Source organism: Phalaenopsis equestris, unplaced genomic scaffold (assembly GCF_001263595.1).
Source record: "Phalaenopsis equestris unplaced genomic scaffold, ASM126359v1 Scaffold000094, whole genome shotgun sequence".
Classification (NCBI taxonomy): domain Eukaryota; kingdom Viridiplantae; phylum Streptophyta; class Magnoliopsida; order Asparagales; family Orchidaceae; genus Phalaenopsis; species Phalaenopsis equestris.
Genome location: NW_018164536.1, coordinates 5,863,856 through 5,885,839, shown reverse-complemented (window position 1 = coordinate 5,885,839; position 21,984 = coordinate 5,863,856). Strand labels below are relative to the sequence as shown.

Here is a 21,984-nt window from a genome sequence, read left to right as displayed (position 1 = left end):
ATAATTGGCTTTTGCTGCACATTTTTTACAATTTTGCCCATTCATTATTTTTTAGGAAAATTTGCAGTTGTACCACACAATTTTTATAATATTTGCATTTATAACATTTTGATGTTATAAATGCAAATATGAGAGTTTTAAGAATTAGATACATAGATGAATAAAATTTGTGTGGCATGTATGTATAATAATGTTTATGTAAGTGACCTTTGGATGGCTAGATCTTTCATTTTTTTAATTTTAGTCTTTTATTTTGTATATTTTGTTGTATTCGATCTATTAGTATTGTAGAACCATGTAATCTTTCAAATTATATTAAGTTCGGGCATTAAAATACATAACTATCAATATCTATATGTTTACATATCGAAAACAACATACTTTTATTTTTATATTTATACTACAGATCTTTCATATTACATAAAAATATCATTAGTTTAGTTTTTTAAAAAATAAAATTGTATTTACATTCTTTACCGATGTTTAATTCACTTCTCTCTTACATAAGATGTAAAGGTGTGTTGTATGATGCCAAGATTGCACCTAACGTAAAAGTTTTGTGGTTCAATAGTTATTGAATATGTTAGACACAAATTCTATCACTTGGTATCAAAGCCACATTGATAACAAATTCGATAAAAGCATTTTAGAATGAAGGCTGTGGAGTCGGAGAAGTGAAATGTTTTGGCAAGAAAAAGTTGCAGCTACTCCTGCAGCAGAGAGATGTTGAAGAAGAGACTCAATACACCATTTAGATCTGTCATTTGCAGAAGCTTGAGGCTGCTGATGGCCTGCTTGTCGTAAGTGTGATGTCTTATCGTCAATGAGAGTGAGCGTGTTGCCGGTGCAACGATGATATTGCCCTGAACATTATTTGCTTTTGTATTCATCGATGTTATTGGTGTGAAATCCCTTAAATAAAATGAAGTTGAACTTAAAAAGATCAAGACATCTTTTAGTGTAACATTTGGAGCATAAACTTTGAAGTTAAGCTTGCTCATGTTGGAGCACTCTTGGGATAGGTGACCTTCTAGGAAGTTGCATTAATATGACAAAATGGTGAGGCCACTAGGTCGAAGTAGATAATATCTCAATGGATGAGAATTTGAGTAGTATCAGAGTCTATCTTCATGTTTAATATCAATTGTCTTCCTACCTCTAATAATACTTAAATGTTTATCTAGTATATTTTGACTTTGTTTCAATTTTAATTGTTTATAATAACTCAAAGATAATATCTCAATGGATGAGAATTTGGGTGGTATCAAAGCTTATCTTCATGTTTAATATCATTTGTCTTCTAAGTACTATAAAAAGAAGTCTTCTAACAATAGTTAAATGGTTATCTAGTATATTTTGATTTTGTTCCAATTTTAATTGTTTATAATGACTCCAAATATAAGAGTTGGTGTAGACACTCAAATAACCAAAGGCTCGAGAGCTACTATAAAAGTTGTACATGTCCTAAGGGGTCTATGCTCCCCTAATCGTAATCATGCCGATCCTTGTGGCAGAGCCAATAAATTTTCAAACGAGGGCCCAAAATAATTTTTTTCAATAATTTTCTTGACTCTTTTCCATCCCGGTTTAAAAACAACATCGACATTTAAAAAAATATTAAAATACATTGACATTATTTTGGAGTGGTTGATTAAAATCGATTAATCAAATTAAAATTCATAAGAAAGATAAACATATTACATTTTTTACATTTATTGTAAAAAAAATGCTTTATTTTCTGTTGAATCCTTTTATGATGTATGATTCTGAATAATCCGTGAACTCATGCAATCTAGAAGAGACCTTATGAAAGAGGTGAAAAGAAGCCGAGAGATTTTTAGAGATACAATGAGAGTTAGAGAGAGAGCTAGAGTCAAAACTTTTTTTATTCTTCTCCCCTTTTACTTCTTATTTTTACAACAATGAGTCTATGCGGCCTAAAGAATATACTAAAAAACTACGTTACAAGGTATACGATACAGAGCCTGAGTAGACTTTTTGTTGACAATATCTTTGATATGGGAGTCAGGCGGCCGATAAATGATCACAAACTTGATGATGGACTGGAGTTTTCTCTTCTGCCTCGAAGAATAGTTGACTAAGCTTCATGATACAATTATGTAGTTATCAGCGAGCTTGATGGGATGATTTGACTAGTACAAGCGAGCTTATAAGAAGCCAGAAAATATGATCGAGCTCAGCTTGATGAGCTAGCCTGGTCGGAGGAACTCGCATAAATGCTAACAAACTTTGGAAGATACATGTGGGGTCCTTTTAAGTCGCAAGAAATTATGTTGTTTGTCACCTTCAAATGTATGACTAACGAGTACAATTGACTTTATCATATGTCGTCTAGATCCATTAGCCTCATGAGACTTAGGGTCTGTTTGGGGCAGCTGCAGCTTATCCAGCTTATGTTGATAAGCAGTTTATCCTGATGATCAGCTGATGATCAGCTGATCCGGATAAGCTGACTGACTATTTGGTTTGTGCGTTTGGAAAACAGCTGATTCTGGATAAATGACCAATCTGCTCCTTTTTTGGATAAGTTCTTTAAATGTTTGGTTTGTGCGCTTTGTAAACTGCTTATTTGCAGATTTTTTAAGTTAAATGAAAAAATTGACACACAAAAGTTGTAATGTCTACCCCTCAGCTATTTTAGAACCAATTAACTCACTTCAGACTCATTCACACATACATACCACCTAAAAATTGCTATTTACAAAAACAAATTCTAGCAACAGAAAACATAATATCAGGTAGAAAAATGTTCAAACTGCTACAAAATACGATAATAAAACAACCCATCCCAAGTGCTTGCCCAACTCATAATGCATATGAATTTATTTTCTCAATCATATCTATAAATCATCTCAGTGGCAACCAACAAAAAAAAGAAATAAGCCACTTCATTTCCATCCAACCAAATAGAATGCAAAATTATGTTTCCTGTTTAGAAGCAATCAAATGGGGCATGTAGAAGAATTTGTAATAGTTCCCTGCAATGAGGAGGAAATACCAAACACCAATCATCAAAGATAAGCAAAAATCTTTAAAAAAAAACACAATTACCCCAAAAGGAGCCATAAACATCCAACATAAATGAACAATGGAAATTATAAATCAATCTCGAAAAAATTTAGTAAATAATAAATTGTTGAAATCAGTTACTACACAGATATCAAACAACATACTAACTTAAAAATTGTTATTTCCTTCCTTGCCAAAGATATGGATATTCATATTCATATCTTTATAATTTTCTTCCTAGCAGCAGTGAATGAACAAACGCATGAAACAAAAGCAGGGAGCGGCAACGGACAAAAACATGAAATAAGAGAGGTAAAATCAGTAGAACAGGACTGAAGTAAACTTGTGAACAATGATTTATGTAACCACAAAAAGACAAGCTTTACATATATTCATATTCATATCTTTATAATTTTCTTCCTAGATTTATGTAACCACAAAAAGACAAGCTTTACGAGCTCACAAGCAATAACCTAATTTCTAAAACAATATCAGAATCTTCTTTTTCAACACTGTTAAATGCGACGGATGAGAAAATACCTAGCTTTCGGCAGAGGAGAACGGAGGGCGCCCGGAGGAGAGAGAAGGAGGATGTGTAGGAAGGGGGGCTTGGCTTTCGGTGACGGAGAGCAACGAACGGCTTTGAATGCCTTTCGGCGAAGGAGAGCAAAGGTTCGAGGACGGAGGGCGCACGTAGGAGAGCGAAGGAAGATGTGTAGGAAGGGGAACCTGGCTTTCAGCGACAAAGAGCAACGAACGGCTTCAAATGCCTTTCCCTGGCTTTCGGCGGACCCGCTAAAATGTGGCCGCACTTATAAGCTGCCCCGAACGGCCCTTATTTAGTATTTTGGCTTCTTTATTGCTTAAAGAAACACATTTTTTGATATACATTTAGATTCTCAATTCTAATAGCTCTTCGACAATATATTATGAGAATAATGAGAGAATGAGAGTCAACGATATGCATTACTAGAAATATGAGAGGATCACGACAAGCATTCTGCTATGTCATGTTTGTTCTGGGACATATTTATTCATATTCAATCCAAATGGTATTTTCCACTACCAATACAATTTATTGGTTATACCTTGAAGAGTAGTAACAAAGTTCACTGCTGAGCTCATACACTCCTTCCTCTTGTGGCTCGGAAGCTACGTCTACTAGGAGTAGTTGTGAATACTCTTGAGTTATTGTGAATTGTTGTTTTTTTATTTTTTTAGGTGGCTGAAGCGACTCATTCTTTTGTTATGACCCAAATGGGAGATAAGAATATTTCACCATGTCGAGATACCCTGAGCAAAAGCGCATGTCGTTATAGATGGTGTGAATCGTTTTAGTCACTAGGAGATACATATTCATAAAGAATGGTGTAATAGAATATGAGGAGTTCAAGGCTTCCATGTTGTAGTAGTTGTGATGGTGTTGGTTCTTTAGGATTGTTAGACAATAACTATCAAATTATTTTGAAAAAAGTATCACATGGGCATTTACAATGTCCGTCATTATATCGTAATATTTTCACAAAAAACAAATAATATTAGTGACGATATAATTAATTTCATTGATTATAAGAAGAGTTTGTCACATAAACTTCTTTTGTGATATTCGATAGCTATGCAAGTCCTTACAGAGATTTGCGAGTCATATGTTTCATTTTTGTGCTCCTCCTCTTCATTCTTGAGAGTTTGCTGATATTCAATATATATATTCTAGAATTTACTATTTTTTTCTGGTAAAATTACTATCACACAAAAAGAGGAGGGCAATTGATAAGTCGTTAACAAATTTTCATCATTTAACATAGATCTCGAGGCGTGACATGAATCTCGAGGAAATATTTTGAGCTAGAGATGTTTTAATTTCAATTAAAAATTTCATTGATTATAAGAAGAGTCTGTCACATCAACTTCTTTTATGATATTCTATAGTCGTGCAAGTCCTTACAAAGATTTGCTAGTCATATGTTTCATTCTTGTGCTCCTCCTCTTCATTCTTGAGAGTCTTCTGATATTCAATATATATATATATTCTAGAATTTAGTATTTTTTCTAGATAAAATTAGTACCACCCAAAAAGAGGAGGGCAATTGATACGTCATTAACAATTTTTCATCATTTAACATAGATCTCGAGGCTTGGTATGAATCTCGAAGTAATATTTTGAGCTAGAAATGTTTTAATTTCAACTAAAAAGCATCAAAAACTCTGATTTCAACAAAGTTACAGAGAAATGTTTTAATTTCAACTAAAAAGCATCAAAAAATCAACAAAGTTACAATGAAGCTCACCATATCGGTGAGAAGAATACAATGACGCTAACTTTGACCCAAACTGAGTCAAATCAAGTCGCTGAACAATATTTGAAGCTTTTGAGGACCAATTGAGATGTCAAACATATTCCAAAATCTAACAAGATTATGGTTAAATTGAGCGTTTCGATGAGACAAACCCAGCGAGCCCTATATCATTCAATTATAACATCATCTCATAGAATGTTGTCGGATCGATGGAACCTCTCCAGGGCTTCTCATTGAGGAGTATGGATTCATTCCTTCTTTGTAGGGATTTCCCCCCTATATTTTATAAATAGAGCCCTGCCCTTTCCTTAAGATAGGAGATGGACCGAGTTTTGGGCCTAAAGAATGACTGAGAGAAGGAGCTGAAGCTAGTGTATGTTATGCGTCGAAGATTTGACGAACGCTTCTAGCTTCTACAACCACCAATCATCGTCGACCATCACTCGTTTGCCATCGTTGACCAGCGCTCCGCGAACGTCATCGATCACGATCGCTCGTTGCCCGCTTTTTGCAATGAAACTTCCAACATAATCAAGACACGAGCCTTGGAATCTCGACATACATTGCAAGGTCGTGAAACACCGAGCGATATAGTGACACGCCCCGAAGAAGGTCCAACGATGTCACCACGAAGACAGTGTTGCAATGCACCCCGAAGACGCTGTTACGATGTACCCCGAGTACTATGTAACTTTTCACCATGATATATGTGACCAACTACGATCTATATAATTTATAGCCCGTGTAGTTCCCGACTCTGGCCCTTACGACCTATGGATGTCATTGCAACTCAACAATATAGCCTACATGACCAACTATGGCCTACGTGACTCAAACCTCACACAGTTTCCAACCTCTATGGCTTATAGATGTTATTACAGCTAACCACTATGATCTGCGTGACCAACCGTGACTCATGTGATTCACAAATCACGTGACTCTCGATTTTGACTCTTGTAATTTGCAAATGTCATCACAACTCACCACTATGGTCTACATGACTCATGACTCGACAATTCTCAACACCAGCCTCTGCGGAATGTTATTATAGTTCTTGACTCCAGGCTCGATGGCCTGTGAATGTCATCATAGCTCACAAGTACGATCTACATGGCTCACAACTCACACAACTCAAACTCCAGCCTCCGCAGCCTACGAACATTATTATACCTTTCATCTCTAGCCTAAATGGCCTACGTACGTCGTCACATCTTAGAACTACGACATACGTGACCAACTTTGGTCTACATGACTCACAACTCTTGCAACTCTCAACTCCGACCCTTGTATCTTTCAGATGTCATCTCAATTCACCATCATAGCTTACGTGACTAGCTATAACCTATGTGGCTCACAACTTATGTAGCTCTCGACTCTGATCTTTGCAGCTTACAGATATCGTCGCAACTCACCACTACGACATACGCGATTAATTATGACATACATGGCTCATGGCTCGTGGAACTTCTGACTCTGATATCTACAGTCTGCAGATGTCATCACAACTTATCATTATGACTTATGTGACCAATTATGTTCTACATGGATTATAGCTTGTGCTGCTCCCGGTCTGGCGCATGTGTCCTACGAATGTCATTGCAACTTACCACTATGACATAAGTGACCAACTACAACCTATGTGGTTAGGGCTGTCAATACGGCTCATTTTTCGCGAACAGCTCGTGTTCGACTCGTTAAGAAGCCCGTGTTAGGCTCGTTCGCTAAGTTAACGAGCCGAACACGAACAAAGTTTTGTTCGTTCATGTTCGGCTCGTTTTGACTCGAAATACTACTAATCAATTATATATATATATATATCTTTGATGAGTAGTATTTTATATATATATATATATTTGATGAGTAGTATTTTTAAATAATTTAATTGACTAGAACGCTACAAAGATTTATAATCAATTAAAAGTATTAATTAATAAAATAAAATAAAAATTATTAAATTAGATTTAAATGATGTTTTAATATAAAAAAAATTTAAATCTTGCCCAAATTTTTAATATTTTATGGCTACACAATTAGGGTTGTCAAAACGACTCTTTGTTCATGAATGTTTCGTGTTCGGCTCGTTCGTCTTGTTAAGCGTTTAACGAGCCAAACACGAACACACTTTTTGAGCTCGAAATATAAACGAGCCGAACATGAGCTGAGCCTGGGCTCGCTTGTTCCCGGCTCGTTTACACCCCTATATGTGGTCCCAACCCATGTGACTTCCAACTCCAACCTCCGTTGCCTATGAACGTCATCACAATTTATCACTACGACCAACATGACTCACGACTCGCACAACATTTTACTACGACCTTTATGTTCAACGAAGACTCCCGAAACAACCATCTATGACTTATGTATGCACATAACTAACTATTACTACGACATTCAATTACAACCTTTACAACAAGTTTGTTCTACAACATTGATGGTGGGGTACTACATTCATAGCCATCGACTTCGACCTTGACGTTATGTTATAGCTATTATTGTTGAACTTTCACTGTATATGGATATTATAACTTCATCTTCTCTAATTTTGAAGAAGAGTAGACTAATATAGACACAATTACTTCGGTTGTTGTTGATTTAATTTTTGGCTCGATCAGCGATGAGTTTGTCAGAATGACTCGTGATGGCGAAACGAATCGCGAGAGCCCGTCTGAAACTTCAATTTTACTTTGAAAGGACACATATACTGCAAATCGAGATTTTCAAATAACAAGTAATAAAAATTAAAAATAAAAAAAAGAAAATCCTATTTAAAACCTAAACTCACCAGGGAATCCCCTCTCCTATCGTTCGATCGCAGGCAGATCCGCCGCCGACCTTCTGCTTCGCAAAAAAACCCTAGGCTCGGCGAACTTTCTCGTCTCCGATACGCGGCGAACGCCACCACCCTCCCGGCCTCCATCTCTTATGCCTCGAGAAAACCGCAAGCTTCGATCTCGCGACCTTCGCCCGAGCCTCGCCGGCGCGCCTGAAGTCCGCCATCCGACGTACTTCGCTGTCAAACGCCCCTTTCCCGACGCTCCTGGCCGTGTCTTCTTCCCCAGCCGAGGCTCCTACCCGAGAGAGAGAGAGCTCGCATGGAATCTCTCTCCCACTTTGGCGGCGCTTCCTCCTTCGGTCCCCGCCACTGACATTCCGCCGGCCTGTCTAGAAGCTGGTGTCTAGATCCCGCCGGCCTTAGTCCCTCTCAAGCGATTAGCGGGATCATTTGCGCCTCCTCCAGTGCCGACAGTACCTTGTGCTCCGTTCCATGCCTTTTTGGCCTGCAGCCTCGCAGCACCTTGCTACCTTCTGCGCTCCTGTCGCTGACGACCTGGCTGACTCTTCCTCGCCGCAGCTTCGATCATTTGCGGGGCGATGACCTCGTTACGACACGAAGGGCGACGTTGGACCCCTCCCTCGAAGGTACCTGCCGGTCAAATTTTAGTTTGCTACGATCATTTATTTTGGGTACTTTGTATACATCTTTGCCATCATATGTTGAATATCAATATCTCTTTGGTATAGAATAATATAATTGGCCATATATTATTTAACTTGGACATAAATAATTTTGGTATTATTTTTTTAAACACTTCCCAATTACAATCTCATTATGGCTTGGATGAGATTTAATATGAAAGAATAAAAGAGTTGGCTAATTAGCGTAATTCATCATACATTTTGGGAAATCTTAATGAATTTTTTTGTCTTAATTAGGGGTGTCAATAATTGAACTGATACCCCAAGTCAACTTGGACTTGACTTGAAAAAAAATTGATTTCAATATGATATGATCAACTTCATGGTCAGACTTGGGTCTTAATTTGTAATTGATTAAATGTTTGTGTTTGGTTTGGGTTTTCTGCAAACCCAAAATTGACTTGATTTTGACTTTCAATCAGAGATTGGCCTGCAAATCTGATATTGACTTATAAATCCGAATTTAATCTAAACTTGACCTCACTTTGATTTGAAATGCATGTCCAAATGAGTCATTCAGATCATGTTCGGTTCAATCTGGTTGAAGACTGGCTCGGTTCGGGTTAAGATTTTTTATTTGTTTAATAAATGAGCTGGGTTTGCGTTACACTTATTCGGATAGGTCAAATTCGGTTCAACTCCGAATCAAATTGTTGGCTCAGTTTGCCAACCTCACTCCATATCGTCCTGCAATTTGAAGGAATAATTGTTAGTTCAAGAGCGTTGGCTATGTGACGAGGATCATGACTTGCTTAATAATTATGATGGTAAGCTACAATTAATGTTGATCTTAACAAAATAGATATTAAATAAAGAGTGATGGCTATGGTGGTGAGAGTTACGACCTACCTAGAGGTGGTGGTAGCACAACCCCTATGGTGGTGGCAATGGTTGAGCTAATCAAAATGATGGTGATGCTATTGGTGACAACCAATTAAGTTTATGAGAGGGGAGGGTGAATTGTGCTTGTAGGATGTTTGAAATTAAATTTTATGTGCAAAAGTTTTGTGATTTTAATTGATTTTCGACTATAATTAATATAATAGTAAGTTTAGAATATTAAATGAGAAATATGTAATAAAATTAAATTTCAAAAACAATTTAGACACGTGCAAGATATGAAAGTTGAAACATTAAACACAAATTTAAATGGAAGATACCATGTAAACACGTAATGATTTTTATGTGGATCAGTTGAAGCTTACATCTATGTCTAGGTGTCAACTATGTTGTAATATTTGCACCAAAACATAATTTTTTTGTACGAAAACAAAAAAAATTACTCCTTTATAAGGTGGGGAAGCATTTGCATCTCATTTTATTTTAAGATTATCTCTTGTGCATCATGATATACTCCTGATTTTCTTTTTTGTTAAGAGCACTTTTCTCTACCTTCTCCTTTCCTTTAAAACACTCAAATAATGTCTCTCCTTTGGCCCGTTAGTGGCATTAATAAGATGTCATGAAAAGGTATGGATGTTGTTGTGAGCACTCTAGTAATTATGATGGTAAATTTCAGTTTATGCTGATAATAAGAATAATAATTGTTAGGTCAAGAGCGTTGGCTATGTGACGAGGATCGTGACCTGCTTAATAGTTATGATGATAAACTGCAATTAATGTTTATCTTAACAAAAATAGATATTAAATAAAAAGTGATGGCTATGGCGGCCAGAGTTACGACCTACCTATAGGTGGTGGCAACACAACCCCAGTGGTGGTGGCAATGGCTGAACTAATCACAATGATGGTGAATGCTACTGGTGACAACCAATTAAATTTATCAGAAGGGTGCGTGAATTGTACTTGTAGGATGTTTGAAATTAAATTTTATGTGCAAAAGTTTTGTGATTTTAATTGATTTTTCGACTATAATTGATATAATAGTAAGTTTAGAATATTAAATGAGAAACATGTAATAAAATTAAATTTCAAAAACAAGTTAGACACGTGTAAGATATGAAGGTTGAAACATTAAACACAAATTTAAATGGAAGATACCATGTAAACACATAATGATTTCTACGTGGACCAGTTAAAATTTACATCTATGTCTAGGTGTCAACAATGTTGTAGTATTTGCACCAAAACATAAATATTTTGTACCAAAACAAAAATATTACTCCTTTATAAGGTTGGGAAGCATTTGCATCTCATTTTATCTTAAGATTATCTCTTGTGCATCATGACAAACTCTCTTTTTTTTTTGGGTTAAAAATACTGTTCTCTACATTCTCCTATAAACACTCAAATAATCATATATAATAAATCAATAAAAAATTTAATAATATGTGTTGGGTTCTTTGACATGAATTTTACCTTGTGAATGAGTCAATCTTAAACCTTTACCAAAATATTAGAAAATATCACCTTGAACAAGCAAACAATCTCCTATTCCTTTAGATTTAGCTTTACTTAGAAAAAAAATCTTTGATGAATACTTCGTGGTTGCTAGGGAGAGGAGAGAGAATTCCTTTGAGAGATATTAGTTGCATAAGTCCTTATAATTGTTTTTATCATAGGTGGTTAGGATTTTAGTTTTTATCGGCAAATCATTATAACTAATTTAATTAATTTTTTTCATGTTTCTCTAAGCTATAATATCTTTGTAATCCTGGGAATTTCAAATGTAATTTGAATTCCAATGGTTAGAAATGACAGTATGAGTTTTTTTTTTTTTTTTTTTGACTTTTTTAATGCCTTGTAAAAGATTATAGATTCTGCAGAGTACTTTGCAGAAAACTGCAATACTTTGCTGAGAACTTTTATAATTATTTTTCGAGATATGAATTTTTGGAAATTTTTTACAACATTGCAACACTTTATCTTAACCTGTAATTACTTTGCGAAGGCTTGTTATACTTTTTTTATTTTTATTAAATTTATTGTTATGAAACTAAAATATCTTTTAATTTCTTTATTTAGTAAACTATTTTTTTTATGTTTTAGATAATATTTAAACATCTTTTGATTCAATAAAAAACAATTGTCAATATCTCAATTCAGGTGTTTTCTAACTTTCATTAACTAAGTATTAATTAAATCTCACCTACTTGCTTTTGGTATTTTTAGTGGCTTTTACACTTGAATGACATGGTATTTTTCTATATTAATTCAGAATTATTTCATATATTTATTATTTCTAATAAATTAATTTAAAAAACCTTTAATCTTTTGTTCCTTAGTGTAATTTATGATCATCATAATCTATAAAATGTAATAGGATCATGAGACTGAGAATATCACCTCATGGTGAGGTCATGCTTGAATGATATTGCCGATAGGATAATCTAAGCTACCTTAGGAAACCTATTGACTAGCGATTATCTAACTTATGTTAATTCGAGCAACAAATTGATTTTTATGTGTATGCTTCACTTCATGAGCGTGCTTGATCAAATAAGTACTATTACAATCTCAATTTTTTAATATGTTTTTTTAAGTATGTTAGCTTTTGCTACTACTACAATTTTTATATGTTCTGCACTGGTATTAATAGTTGCTAGAATCCTTCTTATTCTTTATAAAGACTATAATGATGTTTTCGATTTGTTTCTTTATGAGGAATGTATTTATAAACTTGAGACTATTGGAAATGTCCAATTGTGGTCTAGTTTTAATTATTAGCAGTATGTATGCTATTGAAGGTGAATTCTTTGAGTATGTTATTGAAATTGACAATAAGTTCATGATTATATTATTGGAGGTGATGCTGCTTCTCATATTAGTGTGATGGTCCTTTTTAATGATCTCTATTTGAATTATTTTTTTATCTATGCACATTTTTTTTTTCATTCTGGCTTGAGATTCTTTTTTTTAAGATTGCTACAATCTGATTTTCTATTTTAGCGATATAATCCTTGATCTCTTATTGGTTATTGTTTGTTATTTAGATCTGTTGTGAATTTTAGAGTTTGATGATATTTAAATTATTGCTAGTGAGCTTTATGCATTTATTTTTTATTTTGCTCAAGTGTTTAACGTCTAATATTTGATGATCCGGTCAGGAGAGTAGATGCTTTAGATTCAACCTATGTTAAGAAAGGCAGAGGTAGACATAGAAAGACTTGGGCTTATTGTATAAAAAATGATCTTAATTTATTAGAATTAAATGAAATAATGACACTCAATAGGACGCAATGGAGAAAAAGGATTCATATAGCTGACCCAACTTAGTGGGATAAAGGCTTCTTGTTGTTGTTATTTTTTGCGGATTAAAAAGTTTGATCTTTAGCTACTCTTTTTAATGCATCCTATCATTGGCTTATATTAAAAAATCCATATTGTAAAAATGTAATGCATCAAATGTACCAAAATTAAGAGAGTCTTGTTTCTTCGAGTACTCTTATTGTTGTGATGCATCCTGCTGAAATGCTAAATACTTCAATGCCTTTAAAAGTATATTAATTTTTGTGAATGACATCATTATTAGAGTTTTATTCTAAAATAGGGCGCACAATAAGTGAAATGTTAATGCAGTTGATAAGGTCGATTTATCTTTCACTACATTGTCTGCTCGTAGAGCTTTTAGTAGCCGAAACTTCATTCTATCGATATATTAATGCTTTGGCTTGACAAGCCTCACTATGTTAATGCAACTTCCTAGGAAGCTTCTCATCATAGAAGTGCTCCAACACTAGCTTGCTCAACTCTGGGGTTCCTAATAAAATTCTATCATGACATTATGAGGCTTCTCAGTGTTTAAGAGCTCAATTTCTCTATACATAAGGGGTGTCATAGTCTAACGATTTAACGTCCTCACTAGAGACGGTCCATTAGACTAGCGTTGAAAATTAACATGATAGAATTTTGAAAGTGAACAACAGTTTTGTTGATTATTTTTTATTATGCTTGATCATGTTGTCTTTGTTTTTTCTAAATTATTTCTACAATTGATGAATGATTTCACATTATGAGTTACTTTGTAATACTATTTCCTTTAAATTTATTTGCTCTTTTTTCAATGTTTTTTTCTCTATCTTAGAATTCATTCTTGTGAGAATATATATATTATAGACCGTAGTTGACGACATTTAGATTAGTTCATTTGCTTATATGATTCATTCAATTTGTTATTTGTTTAGATTTATAATATTATTTATTATATTTTTATATGAAAATCTAGATATTCATTTGAAATTTTAGCTTATTTTTTAACTTGTTTAGATACTCGTTCACTTGTCATAAGCAAATTAAGTACAAATCAAGTTTAGACATTGAAAAATTTAAACAGGTCAAGCTTGAACAATATGTGACAACTCGACACAAGCTCAAACCGTCATGAACAACTTATAATTGTGACAAGCCGAGTCCAAATTATGATAGAGTCTCGGTTCGATTACAACATCACATTCGACATAAGGTTTGAGAGGTGGCTTTTGTATGTTCAAGTTATAGATTCCACAATGTAGCACTTTGTCTCAAATAAATTAGAGAAGTGGCTCCCACGGTGTTGTTTTTTGACATGTAATTCTCGTCTTTTGATTGAATTATTTCCTTGGTATAATTATCAACAATTTCAATTCTCATCCATTGAGATATTGTTCACTTTTGCCTGATAGAGTTCATGATTTTGTCTTATACGTAACTTCATTGAAGGTTGCCCATTTTAGGTGGGTGCGGGCTTCAACATGACACATTTAACTTTGGAGTTCTCAACAAAGCTCCAATCATTACATCAAAAAGTGCTTTAATTTATACGATTTAACATCAAAAAGTGATTTCATGTTAACGAGTTCAACTAACATGTTTACGGTGTCTAACAGCGATATTTAGAGGAAGGAGATAAAATAAATTTTGAGTACAAAAATTTAGTGCCAGGTCTACCATCAAAATTGATTATGAATCTCAATAATTAAAAAAATTTAGTCAAGATTAGCTCATTTTTTAGATGAGTTTTGAAAGAGATATATAAATATTGAAACAAAATTGAGTCATGTTGGTAAAATTATTAAGAGCCTTTCAAAGGTCGGGCTCATATTAACTTAGAAAAAATTTGGCCCATTTTACCAAAAAAAAAAAAAAAAAAAAGTTTGGAACTTTTAAAAGCAGACAATGCCATGTTTGTTGAGGTGATTTTAACAAATTTATAGGTTTGGAGATTTTAAAATCTATGTCATGTTTCTTAGTGATGCAAGAAATGTTGACACATTTATTCAGAGAATTATGGGAATTATTTCGCATGCCTCCTGAAATGCAACTCTACAATTGTTAGCTATGTTCATGATGATTAATTTTGTGATCGTATGCATGAGAATGAGAAAGTCATGGCTATGACCTTGTTCTGGTTAAGGAAATTGTTTAGTATTTTTTGTCCTCTTTTTCTATAACTTTAAACTGACGGTGAGGGGAGTTAACGGGGCTGTGTCATCACTTCTTTTAGATGTCAGATTCTTTGCTAAATTTAAAGCTTATGTTTTTTTTATGCTTCGGAATGACATGTTGATATTTCTTAGTAATATTTGTACTTATTTTGGTTTAAGGTTTCTGCAAAGAATGAAAATGCTTTTTTTGTTGGACATATATACTACAGTTTGGCTGAAAGATTTTTTGCAGGTAGAAGAGTAGTTGAAGTAAGCAATCTTTACAAATACATTTGACAATGTAGCTTTAGTTAAATCTGGTTACATTTCTACCTCCGTCTGTCAGCTTTTACTGCTATTGACTTCTAGTGGATTTTTCCCAAAAGTTATTTTTTTTATTGTCCTCCATTGTGTAGCATGATTGTTCTATCTAGTTTAATATTGAACATTAAAAAAATATTAATAAATTGTTAAATTTGTCACCTTTAACAGAGATAATTTGTGTAATAGAGACTTTCATATGCTAAAGTGGCTTTACATCTAATAAGTTATAAAGTCTTACGGAAAAAAGTTTAACGTGTCCAACAAAAGACCTATAGAACTACCAGAATCTTCAATAAAAATCAATGGTGAACAGGATCATCTTTGTCTTGAGCTACTTGGATCAGCTATCAGTGATGTTTGGCGAAACATAATTAACCTGGAAAGATGTTTTCTTAGGCCCTGGATCATTCTTGGTTGCTATTTTGAAAGTATTTTGTAGGTCTATTACATATTATGATTTTTTTTTTTTTTTCACTTATAACATCCGCATAGGATTCATTTCTTTTTTTTTCAGGTTGGATTTTCCATGAAGAAATAGGAGACGGGGCTCATGCGGAAAGACTTTTACTTGTTGGAAAAATATTTTCCTTTTTACGGTCTGTACCACATTTTCAAATTGCATTCAATTGTGCTATAGGTATTTGCCATGCATTCTTCATTTGATTCGTTTGTTTGAAATCCAATGAAATATTGGTTGTTTTGACCAACTTTTTTTGGTTGTTTTTATTCTCCAGGTCAGTTATATTGTAAGAAGGTTCTGAGATTTAGCAGAATAAGAATTTAACATTGCTCGGAAGCTTTTACAGGAAAATAACATCAGAATTTCTTGCTGACATGCTAAATGACGGACTAGCTGACCCCATTGAAGTTGAACTGAATATGTCTGACCTGTGAGGCAAGGAGCGATACAGAGAAGACAATGGATGGTCAGTCGGTAAGTCCCAAAGAGCTCTGTGGTCTTTTCTTCGAGCATGCCCTTTGGGCCATTGCATGGACTTCTCCTGAGAAGGTCTAGAAGTAGCTTTACGACATTGTAGAGAAAATGGTGGAACTGCCACTGCCTACTATGGGGCGGACCTTGTCTTTTGTCGGCAATTCTTTCGGTTTCCTTTTTCTCCATAGACTTGGAGAAAAAGGAAACCGAAAGAATTGTCCGAGAAAGAGAAGACCCGCTCCATAGCCAGACAATTCTACCATTTTCTCTGCAACGCTCTAAAGCTACTTCCAGACCTTCTCAAGAGAAGTTCATGCAATGACCCAAAGGGCGATGAAGTTGGTAAATTCCAAAGAGCTCTGTGGCCTTTTCTTCGAGCATGCCCTTCGGGCCATTGCATGGACTTCTCCTGAGAAGGTCTGGAAGTAGTTTTACGGCGTTGCAGAGAAAATGGTAGAACTACCTGCTATGGGGCGGGCCTTGTCTTTCGTCGGCAATTCTTTCGGTTTCCTTTTTCTCCATAGACTTGGAGAAAAAGGAAACCGAAAGAATTGCCGACGAAAGAGAAGGCCCGCTCCATAGCCAGGCAATTCCACCATTTTCTCTGCAACGCTCTAAAGCTACTTCCAGACCTTCTCAGGAGAAGTCCATGCAATGGCCCAAAGGGCGATGAAGGAATGCCAGAAGAAAAAGCCACCGAGCTCTTTGGGATATACCGCCCGACCATCTATTGCCTTCTTTTTATTGCTCCTTGTCTGACAGGCCCAGTCATACTCAGTTCAACTGTAATGAGATCAGCTAGGCAGTCGTCAAAAAACTTGGAATAAGTGCGGTGAATGAATGTCATCTGCATAAGGGGAAGATATGAAGATATCACTTACTATATTGGAGGAAGTTATTTACGTTTTGAATGAAATTTGGATCGTAAACCTTCAAGAATGTACTGTCTCGCTTCAAGCTAGCTATGCTTTGTTGCTTGTATTCTTGTAGGTAGAATTGTATTGTAATGTTATAGCACATTGACCACATCTATTACTCAATTTGCCATCCAAAAGTACTCCCTCTCCTTTCCCTATATTTCTTTTCCTCATCATCCTTAGCCTCATCCTTAATTTTTTTGTTGTTGGCTTGGTGGTTATTTTGTAAATATCAATGTTTAGGGCGGTGTGCATGTAATTACTCCCTATGGAAAATTTAAATTTATGCCACAATTCTTTGCATATCTCACTCCCATTGTTTGATATTTACATTTTTACCCCACTGGTGCTATAAACTTATGCATGAACAAACTGTATTTCACTTCTAAAAAAGTCACCGATGGTGATATTTTTTTACGTGATGTTAAAAGATATGAGTGGTATACATGTAAATATGAATGTTTGGGTGTTTGGTATGTAAATGCATAACCTTCTGTTGTTATTTTCTGCTAGCATTTCATTTGCTTGTGTTTACAAAATGTATTTTGGAAAATGAATTAATTAAATGATTGTAATGTTGTTCTACGCAGATGTGATATTAATTTGTTACTTGCTCATTGACATGTATGATTGGTTTCAGGCGCACGGTTATTACAATTTTGCTCATTCATTATTTTTTAGAAAAATTTACATGCATACCACACAATTTTTATGTATTCACATATCTAGCTCCTAAACTTTCATATTTGCATTTATAACATTTTGAGGTAATGGTGTTATTTTTTATATGATAAATATTTGAGTGCTATAGATGTAAATAGGAAAGTTTAAGAGCTAGATATATAAATGCATAAAAATTGTGGGGCATGTATGTGAGTGCGCCCTTTAGATGCAGTGATGGTTGGATTTTAGTCTTTTATTGTGTACATATTGTTGTATTGGATCTATTAGTGTTAAGGAACCATGTAATTTTTCAACTTTTATTAAGTAGAGCCATTAACATGTATCCCGCTGAATTTCTATATATTTACATATCTAACGCCCATACTTTTATTTTTATACTTATACCACAAATCTTTCATATTAGATAAAAACATCATTAGTTTAATTTGCAAAAAGTAAAATTGTACTTACATTCTTTGATGATGTTTAATTCACTTCTCTCTTACATTAGATGCCAACGTGGGTGCATGACGCCAAAATTGCATCTAATATGAAAGCTTTGTCGTTCAATGGTTAATGAATATGTTAGATACTTATTCTATCACTTGGATCAAAGCCACAATATTAACAAATTTGACAAAAACATTTTAGAATGATGGTTGCGCAGTTGGAGAAGTGGAATGTTTTTTTCAAGAAAATGTTGTAGCTCCTCTTGCGCCTGAGATGTCGAAGAAGAGACTCAGGCTCTATTTGGGGCCGCGTTTTTCGAGCGTCGCGGCCCCAAACCGGAAAGTTAAAAAAATTTTTGCGTGCTTTTCTTCCGCGGCAGCGGTCGATTGCCGCTAAAAAGGAAGAAAGCTGGCCGACCCCGTGGCCTGGCTTTCTCGTGCAGTAAAGGCTCCTTTGCCCCGCTCGTTTGCCCCGCCCCAAGTCCCCGCTCGCTTGCCCCGCTCCAAATCCCCGCAAGGAACCCTAACCCAATTAGGGAAACCGCCGCTTCTTCATCCCTTCGCGAAGACTCCCCTTTCTCCTCCCACTGTTCGGGAAACCGTCGCCCCGCTCGATTGTCCTGCTCTGAAGCCCCTGCTCGTTGCTCCCTTCGCGAAGACTCCCCTTCTCCTCCTCCTGTTCGGGAAACCACCCCTTCTTGCTCGATCGGCCCTCTCAATTGTCTCGCTCGAAGCCCCTGCTCCTTCCTCCCTTCGCGAAGACTCCCCCTTCTCCTCCCACTGTTCGGGAAACCATCGCCCCGCTCGCTTGTCCCGTTCCCAAGCCCCAGCTCGTTGCTCCCTTCGCGAAGACTCCCCTTCTCCTCCTCCTGTTCGGGAAACCACCCCTTCTTGCTCGATCGGCCCTCTCAATCATCTCGCTCGAAGCCCCTGCTCGTTGCTTCCTCCCTCCCCCCCCCCCTTTTGGCCCGGCCGCTGCTCGCCTTCCACCGCCGTCGCTCGGGTGTTTTGTGCTGATCGAAGCAGCTTGCCTCGTTCTGCCCCGCTCAAAACCGAAACCTCATTGAAGCAGATATGTCTTCTCCCAATTTTTTATCCCATATTTTGTTGTTGTTCTTTTATTTAGACGATGTGCTCTGCAAAATGGATGAATAACAACTGCAATTAACATCAAAAGAAAATATTAGATATATACTTGCATGAACTAGAACTTATGATTCTTACTCTAATTTCAAAATTTATCAAACTTGCATGATAGAGTGCTAGATATATTCTCTCTATAGTTCTTTGGTACATATGGATCCGCTAAACAGGACAAGTCTTTGGTTTTTGTATTTATTTTATCTTGTTTATGTATTTATTTTATCTTTTTTTTTATAATTTAAATGGTATTGGATTGCTAGCATGATTGTGATTTTATCCCATCTACCTTCTCTACAATATGTTTTATCCTTGATAACTCTTATTAGTTTCACAGACCTTTCATGCCTGATTTCTTTCATGCCTGATTCCAGTTGAAATTTGCACTCATGGACATTTCTTATATTTCTACCATTGATATGTTGCACAGAATTAAAGTGCGGGCGGCGTTTTGAAAATACAGCCTCACTGTTTGGTACCCACTTATGAAGAGATTATTTAAAACTGCGTTTTCTAAATTGCAAAAGACGCGGACCGTGAGATAACGTTTTCGGATTCCAATTTACGCATATTGCCCATCGAGGGCGCTCCCGTGACCTTGCTTTTTCCTTCGCCTCTCCCGTGACCGTAGATTCTCCTCTCGCTCTTGTCTCTGTTCAAAGCCCCGGCTTGTACTCGATTCATTGAGAAATTTATAATATGTTTCGAATGAGAAAGACAATATTTATCGATCTCCTGGAATTACTCGTAGGAGCTCACGATCTTCATGAATCTTTGAAGACCACTCCACGTGAGGTGCTCGCAATAACACTATTTATATTATCCCACAATGAGTTAATGCGAGGAGCGATGAAGCGGTTTCAGCACTCATCGAAACAATAAGCAGGTACTTCTCAATTGGTTTGAGCGCACTTGTTAGCATGTCCTATCATGTCATTAGACCCATAGATTATAAGTTCGAGCAAACACCTGCTGAGATATCGAAGGATGCGCGATATATGCCCTTCTTCAAGGTATTCAATCAAATGCAATATAGTTAATTTTGTTAGAGTTTCCAATGATATGTCGATACTAACATGAACTCAAATAGGACTGCATCGACGCGATTGATGGAACACATGTTGACGCACGTATCCCAAATAATGATAAGGTTGCATTTATCGGTCGTTGTAGTAGCCCCACCCAAAATTTCATGGTCGTTTGTGACTTCAATCTGTGTTTCACTTTTGTTAAGGCTAGTTGGGAGGACAGTGCACATGACAATCGAGTTTTTAAATCTGCGACGGGGGATCCATAAAGTTAACATTATCATATTTTTACTTGTCATTTTAACATGTTATTTTTTCTTTTTTATGGGCTCTTACTATATTTTGTAGTAGTATGTGCTGGTGCATTTGACTTTTGTATGTGTAACATATTCGTTTGATGTGATCGAATATGTTTTAGTTATATAAATATAAATGGTCTTTTTGGTATTTTCTTCTCTGAACAGTGATCTTTAATTTTATTGAGAAAAGAATAAATTCTGCTGCACAGATTATTCATTTAATTAAAAAAATAATTCCAAAAAAACTATTTACAAAACACACTAACCAAACAACTAAACTGCTTATTCAGAACAGGGGCAGAATGATCAATTTTCAGAATCTGCTGTTTTCCATAAGCGTCAACTAAACAGCCGAACAGCTTATCCGGATCAGCTGATCATCAGCAGATTATCAGGATAAGCTGCTTATCAGCAGAAGTTGGATAAGCTGTAGCTGCCCCAAACAGACCCTTAATTTTGCTATTTGAATAGTTTTTGTACAAAGCCTAGTTTTTTTTCTCTTTCTTTCTGCTAGAGCAGAGCTTCTCATTTATTGGATCATAAATTGTTTGGACTAACATTATAACCAATGTTTTTCTACAATTTGACATATTCTATATTCTATTTTTGAGAGCTTCCCATTTATGGGACATTTCTTATATTTCTCTCATTGATATGTTGCACAGAAGTATAGTAATTGATATTTGCACAAGATTGATTTGATTTTTTTACTTTGTAATTGATTTTAATTTTATGTTTCATGGCTTTGTTTTGATTTAGTCATAATATGAATAATAAATCTAAAGAGGTTGATACACCGATTTTGTGGGAAAAAAAACAAAAATACTATTTTGTGAACTTTGCCTTAAAGAGATTGAACGGGAAAATAGACCTACGACCTTTTTTAAATAAAGAAGGGTGGCAAAATATTATCAGATGTTTCAAGAAATATACAGGCAGGGAGTACGACAAATTGCAAATGAAGAACGAGTGGGATCAACTGAAGAAAGATTGGAAAATATTGAAAGAATTAAAGAAGGGATCTACGGGTCTGGGTTGGGATCCAGTGAAATGAACAGTTGATGCACCCGATGAATGGTGGGCTGACAGACTTGCGGTGAGAATTTTTTATACACTATAATTTT

The 21,984-nt window shown here is 35.5% G+C and overlaps 1 long non-coding RNA gene across 1 annotated transcript; it reads left to right on the top strand.

Moving 5' to 3' along the window:
- Positions 1 to 8,136: 8,136 nt before the first annotated feature.
- On the top strand, positions 8,137 to 17,641 carry LOC110020159. The gene is made up of 3 exons (XR_002293506.1): positions 8,137 to 8,747; positions 15,945 to 16,067; positions 16,165 to 17,641. It is a non-coding gene; the product is annotated as an uncharacterized LOC110020159 (long non-coding RNA).
- Positions 17,642 to 21,984: the final 4,343 nt, after the last annotated feature.